Raw genomic sequence first — 6,988 nt, 5'->3', positions numbered from 1 at the left:
CTAAGCATACGTAAATAAGTGGGCAGGGACGGGTCATATTTTACGTAAATCACGTGACTTTTCAGACATTGCTGTGAATGGAGGATTGTCGAAACATTAAAACAGAGATTATAGGCATTGTGTGGCTGAATTTTAGTAGATATATAATCATCTCACGATCGACTGGCAAGCACTCCACGATAGACCAGTAGATTGCGATCGACTGGTTGGGCACCCCTGGGTTAGGGGAAGGGCTAGCTAACATGCTAAGTAGTTGCAAAGTAGCTAGAATGTTGAAAGTAGTTGTAAAGTTGCTTAAATGCTAAAGTTGTCTGTGATGAGATTCGAACACGCAACCTTTGGGTTGCTAGTTGTTCGTGTTAAATATCGTACTAATTTGGGTGCCCCTGATTTATGTTTACTATGTTGCATCTATTCTTAACTGCTAAGCAGGTAGCTTAGCGGTTTAGAGTGCTATACCAGTAATTGAAAAGTTGCTGGTTCAAATCCCCAGATCAACTAGGCACTTAACCCTAATTGCTCTTATAGGTCACTCTGGATAATAGTGACTGCTAAAGGATGTAAAAGTAAAAGAAACCAGGCTGGGTAACTAGTCTGACCTAAGAACAATGTCCAATTGCTGGTACAAGTATGTTGTTTTTAGAAAAAGGGCGTACCAGGGTAACTGATTATAAATAAATGTTTCTAAATCACCAAATATTTGATTAACTTACCTCAGAATAATTTTATTAGAGTGACTTAAAAAATGTTGATTAGCATTTGAACTCTTGTGCACCCAACATGTTCAGGAAGATATTAGGGTCACAACACCAAAACACTTCATTGCATTTTCCCCTTTTATCGACCTCTCATTTCCAGGAACTGAGGATGTCCAGGAAGGACATTAATAATGGAGATGTGATAATCAAACATAGAACTGTCCTACTACTTTGACAAGTCCTTTCACACGTGGGCTATAATTGCAGCAGGGGAGTGAATGGACAGACATGTTGGACATTAGTGTGTTGCAACAACAATAAAACAGCTAGTCCTGCAATGTACCACACCAAGTCTTTCCAACATTCTCTCACCATGCGAAGCAGGATATTACTTTCATCAGAGAAGTTTGATGACTCATACAAACAGAAAGACCGATGTAACACATCTAAATGAATAAGGCCAGATGTCTGAAATATGCAGGCCTATTCTGTGACTGTGTCTGCCCGAACAATGTCTCTTCTAACTCCACCCAGTCAGCTAAATGGAGGCACTTGTTTAATGCTGTGACTATGATCAGATTCACAACCTCTTTAGTCTCTTTATTATTTGCCTGTTTGTAATGGAATTCCATAAATACGAGTGTGTGAGTAATCTCATACTCATACATCGATTTTTTTTTGTGTTTTTTTTTTTTCCACAATTCCTGCAACTTCAATTCGTTCATCATGACGCTATCAGGTTTTGGTTTGGGAAATCCCGGATTGTAATAACGCATTTATCATTGACGGTCTACACCTTTAAGACGTCGAAACTGTACGTACTGGGAGTGGGCATATGTTCAACTGTAAAATCACAACAACACATCGCAATTGGGGGGTATGTGAAGAGGACTCTCTTCAATGACCACTAGTTATAGAAAAGGTTTGAAATAATGTACACCAATATTTTACCAGATTAACTGAAAAGTGAATCATACTGAAACAATATTGATGGGGAAATGCATTTGGGATAAGTTTTGCGCAATGGTCGAGCAAGCGTCTTGGTCTGCAGACGTCAACACATTTAGTGTGACAGTTTCACGAGCTGATATTTTTCGTTTTGATTTGCCTCTAGAATGTTGTAATTTAATAGTCTGACATTTATGGCAGAAATGTGTTGTGGATCAGCAGGGATACTGTGCCGGCAAAGTGTGAAAAATGTATTCAGTTGATTTTTATGAGTTTTGTTATGTACCACATTCTCCATTTTAACTACGTCTTCAGCCAAGAACAACGACATTTATCTCATCAACACTAAAATATCTGCCGGTATCCTGCATGCTGTACTGTTGTGGAAGCAAGGACAAGGAGAAGCAGCGCTCGGACGCTGCTGAGGTGTCGAGAATTCTAGAGACAGAGAAAAACCGAAAGAACCGTGAAAGCGCACCTCAACCACTGGAAATGTACGGAATAGCGGGAATACCCGAGTTTCTACCCCCCTCTGGCGTACTCCAGCCCAGCTCAGTAATCCCACTCGAGTCTGGTGAGGTGCCTGGTTTGGGGAGTCGATTCAACAGGGGTGTGCTGAGCTTTGACTCCCCCCAGCGGAGACGAGGCCAACGGGCCCCGAAGCTAGGGCAAATAGGACGTTCGAAGAGAGGTGAGTGCGGCAGATAAAGCAAGCAAAAGATAAGGAACGAGAATTGAGACGAAAGAAACTGAAAATATAGTTGGTCTAAAATATAGTTTCATTCTAGGTTTATCGATAAAATAACTAAGTTAGTCTGACCAGAATATGTACTTATTTTAATTGTATGATTATACAGAATCAGACGAACCTTGTATGTCTTTACTCCTGCTTTTAATATATATATATATATTTTTTTACAGTGGTGATAGAGGATGAGGACTTGGATGACGTCATGAACAACAATGGCCTCCCCATATCAATCAATATCTCTCCTGTTGCCTAAACACTGTCAGACTGTCCAGACCTCAAGAAGCTATCGTGCACATTTGTGAAATTCCACTTGTTCTGGACCATACCCAGTTCAGGTGCCCATTGCAAAGTTTACAATAGCAGCATGCGCATCACCAGTAGTTTAGCTCTTCCCGGAGGGAAGGTGGGTGTCCCAAGGAAATAGAGGGAACACGGTGCACCTCTGCTGCTGTTCTGGTTTTGAACGGGAGGGGAGCAAGTTGGATAGATTTGGAGCCAGACAGTCTGAAACATAAGCACACACGAGAAGGCCCTACCCATCAAGACCTGCCCCTTAAAAATGAGTTGACCTATGCTTTTTCATTGTTTCACATATTCTTTTGACAAATACACTTTATTTTAGCCTTTGATGGTCGACAACACTGTCTCGTTTTGGTGCAAGTGAAAGTGTCTGTAAAATCTTTTCTAAAACATGATAGATAGATACACTGATACACTTTCATTTGTCATGCACGTCCTAATTAGAAGTTTAGTAATCCTAAACCCTGCCTATTTGTAATGTATTTCATTTTTACCCTTGAGTTACTAGACAAAGGAGTTCTCACTGTGAACTAGTGAACTTCTATGTATCCCTGAATAGAGGTGTAAAGACAACTTTTTTTTTTTGTGAATTAGCTTCTTGTCCAATGTCCTTCACCAATCACCATAATAATCTAATCTGGTCTAAAAAAAATAAAATCGTATGACATTCAGACAAGTTGCCTACCTCTGCTCTTGGAGTATGGAGTATCATTCTTTTTGGTGGTTCATGTAAAACCCAGTTACGAATCAGAACGATGAAGTAGATCGCAACATGGAGGAGAAATGTGGTATTTGGTGCATGACTGACCGAGCTGTGAGAAATACATTGTTTTGATATGGAACCATTGGTCAGTTTGGCTCAGACTTTTTCCCGATGGCTGTAAAGTTATACAATTATATCACTAAAAGGGTTAGGCCTACTTCAACTCCAGTTACAGTAATTCAATTCTCATTAAAACAAAAATAAATGATATGCTTGGACTGAAACTAAAGTGAGTGTTTGTTTTTTTACTCTTTGCATGAAAGAGTCTGATAAGTGGCGTGTGTTATTGTAAAACCTTGATTATACTTCTTGGAATGTGATATGCTGTTGTACAGTGATAGTACCACCAGATGGAGATAAAGTCCAAGGAACACAGTGCTCTGCCCAGAACTTTTGTCTCACTCAACTAGTACAGACTTGTAATTCATTTGGAATAAAAACCTGTTTGGGTAGTCTTTGGAAATTAACCTATTTTTGGGTAGTCTTTGAAAATTAACCTAAGTCACAAGATCACTGTTGAAGACAATGAGAACATTTTGGGTTTGAGGAGAAGTGTTATTTTGGCAAAATGTAGATCTGAGAGAACTTTGTGGATGTATCCTCCCCTACATATTTATTTGGACAGTGAAGCTAAAACATTTAACTTAGCTCCATATTCCAGCATTTTGGTTTTGAGATCAAATGTTTCAAATGAGGCGACAGTACAGAATGTCACCTCTTATTTGAGGGTATTTCAAATCAAAGTTTATTGGTTGCATACACAGATTTGCAGCTGTTATGGCAGCAGGTAAACTAGTGGTTAGAGCGTTAGGCCAGTAATCGAAGGTCGCTAGTTTGAATACCCAAGCCGACAACATGAAAAAACATTTTGATGTGCCCTTGATCAAGGCACTTCATCCTAATTTGCTCCAGGGGCGCCGTACTACCAAGGCTAACCCGAGAATACAGTATATACTTAAACAGTGAGTAAACAACAGAATATGAGGTGACCCGTGTTCAATGACTCTAAATGGGGAATTAGTCTCAAAGTTCAGGGCAGAGTACCGGGCAGACAGCCGGCTAGTGATGGCTGTTCAACAGTGATGACATGGAGATAAACTGCTTCTTTCAGTCTCTCGGTCTATGCTAGAAGGGTGACTGAGGTCCTTGATGATGTTATTGGCCTTCCTTTGACACCGAGTGCAGCGTGCACCCGGTGATGCGTGCCCCCCATGATGCATTTTTTCATACATACACTATGTGACCAAAAGTACATGGACACCTGCTCTGAGAATATCTCGTTCCAAAATCAACGGCATTAACATGGAGTTGGTCTCCCCTTTGCTGCTATAACAGTCTCCACTCTTCTGGGAAGGCTTTCCACTAGATGTTGGAACATTGCTGCGGGGACTTGCTTCCATTCAGCCACAAGAGCATTAGTGAGGTTGGGCACTAATGTTGGGCGATTCGGCCTGGCTTGCAGTCGGCGTTCCAATTCATCACAAAGGTGTTCGATAGGGTTAAGTTCTTCCACCCGATTTCAACAAACCATTTCTGTATGGACCTCGCTTTGTGCATGGGGGCATTGTCATGCTGAAACTGGAGGGGCCTAGCCCGAACCATGAAAAACAGCCCCTGATCTTTAGTCCTCTTCCACCTAACTTTACAGTTGGCACTATGCACTGGGGCAGGTAGCGTTCTTCATGCGTCCATTGGACTGCCAGATGGTGAAGCGTGATTCATCACTCTAGAGAACGTGTTTCCACTGCTCCAGAGTCCAATGGAGGCGAGCTTTACACCACTCCAGCTGAAGCTTGGCATTGCCATTGGTGATCTTAAGCTTGTGTGTGGCTGATCGGCCATAGAAACCCATTTCTTGATTTGTTGGAAAGGTGGCATCCTATGACGATGCCACGTTGAAAGTCAGGGCTCTTCAGTAAGGCCATTCTACTGCCAATGTTTGTCTATGGCGATTGGTTGTGCGCTCAATTTTATATACCTGTCAGCAACGGGTGTGGCTGAAATAGACGAATCCACTAATTTGAAGGGGTGTCTAGATACTTTTGGATATAGTGTATCCGTTTACAAATCAAACACTTTATTTATCTAGTCTTCCCATCTGAAGGTGTCATAGATATTTGGACAAATTCCAAATACTATAAAGTAGTCAAACGTTTAGTATTGAGTTCCATATTCTTAGCACACAATGACTACATCATGCTTTGAAAGTTTGTTTTGGTTGCGTTTCAGATTGTGCCCAATAGAAACTAATGGTAAACAATTGTATTTTGTCATTTTGGAGTCACTTTTATTTAAAGAATAGGTTTCTGAACACTTCTCCATTGATGTGGATGCTACCATGATACAGATAATGAATGAATCGTGAATAATCAGAAAGTCTGAGGAACTAGAAAAAGGGACTCCAAAATGACAATACATTATTTACCATTCATTTCTATTTGACACAATCTGAAACACAACCGAAACAAACTGCAGATGCATCCAAGTTTGTAGTCAACAAGCGTGACATAGTGCTAGGAACAATGGGACCAAGTAAACATTTGACTACTTTAATACAAATAAATTTGTTCAAAAACTTATGACACCTTCAAATATGGGGGATTATATACACAGTGCCTTCATTTCTAAACAGTAAAACATGTGAAAATACTCAAAAATAAAAAGGTGACATTCTGTACTGTCACCTCATGAAACATTTGATCTCAAATCCAAAATGCTGGAGTATAGAGCCAAAAGAATATTGTATCTTCACAGTCTAAATAAATACATATGGGAGTGTACAATATGTTATGGAAACTTGCCTAGCAAAGGGTGAGTTACAGCCAAACTGCATACAATTCTGTTCGATCAAGAAGTGCCTAAGGAATAGGTTCAGGGTTGAATTTGGACAGGACATGTATATTTTTGCCTCGCTTATATCCAATGGCTTGGTATTTTGTGAAAGTTTTAAAAGGACAGAATGACTTTGGGGTAAAGCTCAGTTTGTACAACACCACCCTGAAGATCTCACAAGACAACACTGCAATTCACAGTTATGAAAACTTAGGACACTAAAGAGGCCTTTCTTCTGACTCTGAAAAACACCAAAAGAAAGATGCCCAGGGTCCCTGCTCATTTGCATGAATGTGCCTTAGGCATGCTGCAAGGAGGCATGAGGACACAGCTGTCCATACTGTGAGACACCTAAGACTACAGGGAGACAGGACGGACAGCTGATCGTCCTCACAGTGGCAGAACACGTGTAACAACACCTGCACAGGATCGGTTCATCTGAACAACACACCTGCGGGACAAGTACAGGATGGCAACAACAACTGCCCGAGTTACACAAGGAACGCACAATCCCTCCATCAGTGCTCAGACTGTGCGCAATAGGCTGAGAGAGGCTGAACTGAGGGCTTGTAGGCCTGTTGTAAGGCAGGTCCTCACCAGACATCACCGGCAACAACGTCGCCTATGGGCACAAACCCACCGTCGCTGGACCAGACAGGACTGGCAAAAAGTGCTCTTCACTGACGAGTCGCGGTT

At 41.2% G+C, this 6,988-nt stretch overlaps 1 long non-coding RNA gene across 1 annotated transcript; it reads left to right on the top strand.

The window, feature by feature from the left end:
- The first annotated feature begins 1,525 nt into the window (after positions 1–1,525).
- On the top strand, positions 1,526–3,689 carry LOC115136425 (uncharacterized). The gene is made up of 2 exons (XR_003864619.2): positions 1,526–2,337; positions 2,568–3,689. It is a non-coding gene; the product is annotated as an uncharacterized LOC115136425 (long non-coding RNA).
- Positions 3,690–6,988: the final 3,299 nt, after the last annotated feature.

The sequence above is a fragment of the Oncorhynchus nerka genome, linkage group LG10 (assembly GCF_034236695.1).
Source record: "Oncorhynchus nerka isolate Pitt River linkage group LG10, Oner_Uvic_2.0, whole genome shotgun sequence".
NCBI classification, from domain to species: Eukaryota; Metazoa; Chordata; class Actinopteri; order Salmoniformes; family Salmonidae; genus Oncorhynchus; species Oncorhynchus nerka.
Note: the sequence above shows the minus strand (reverse complement) of the source record. Positions and strands in the feature narration are given on the sequence as shown.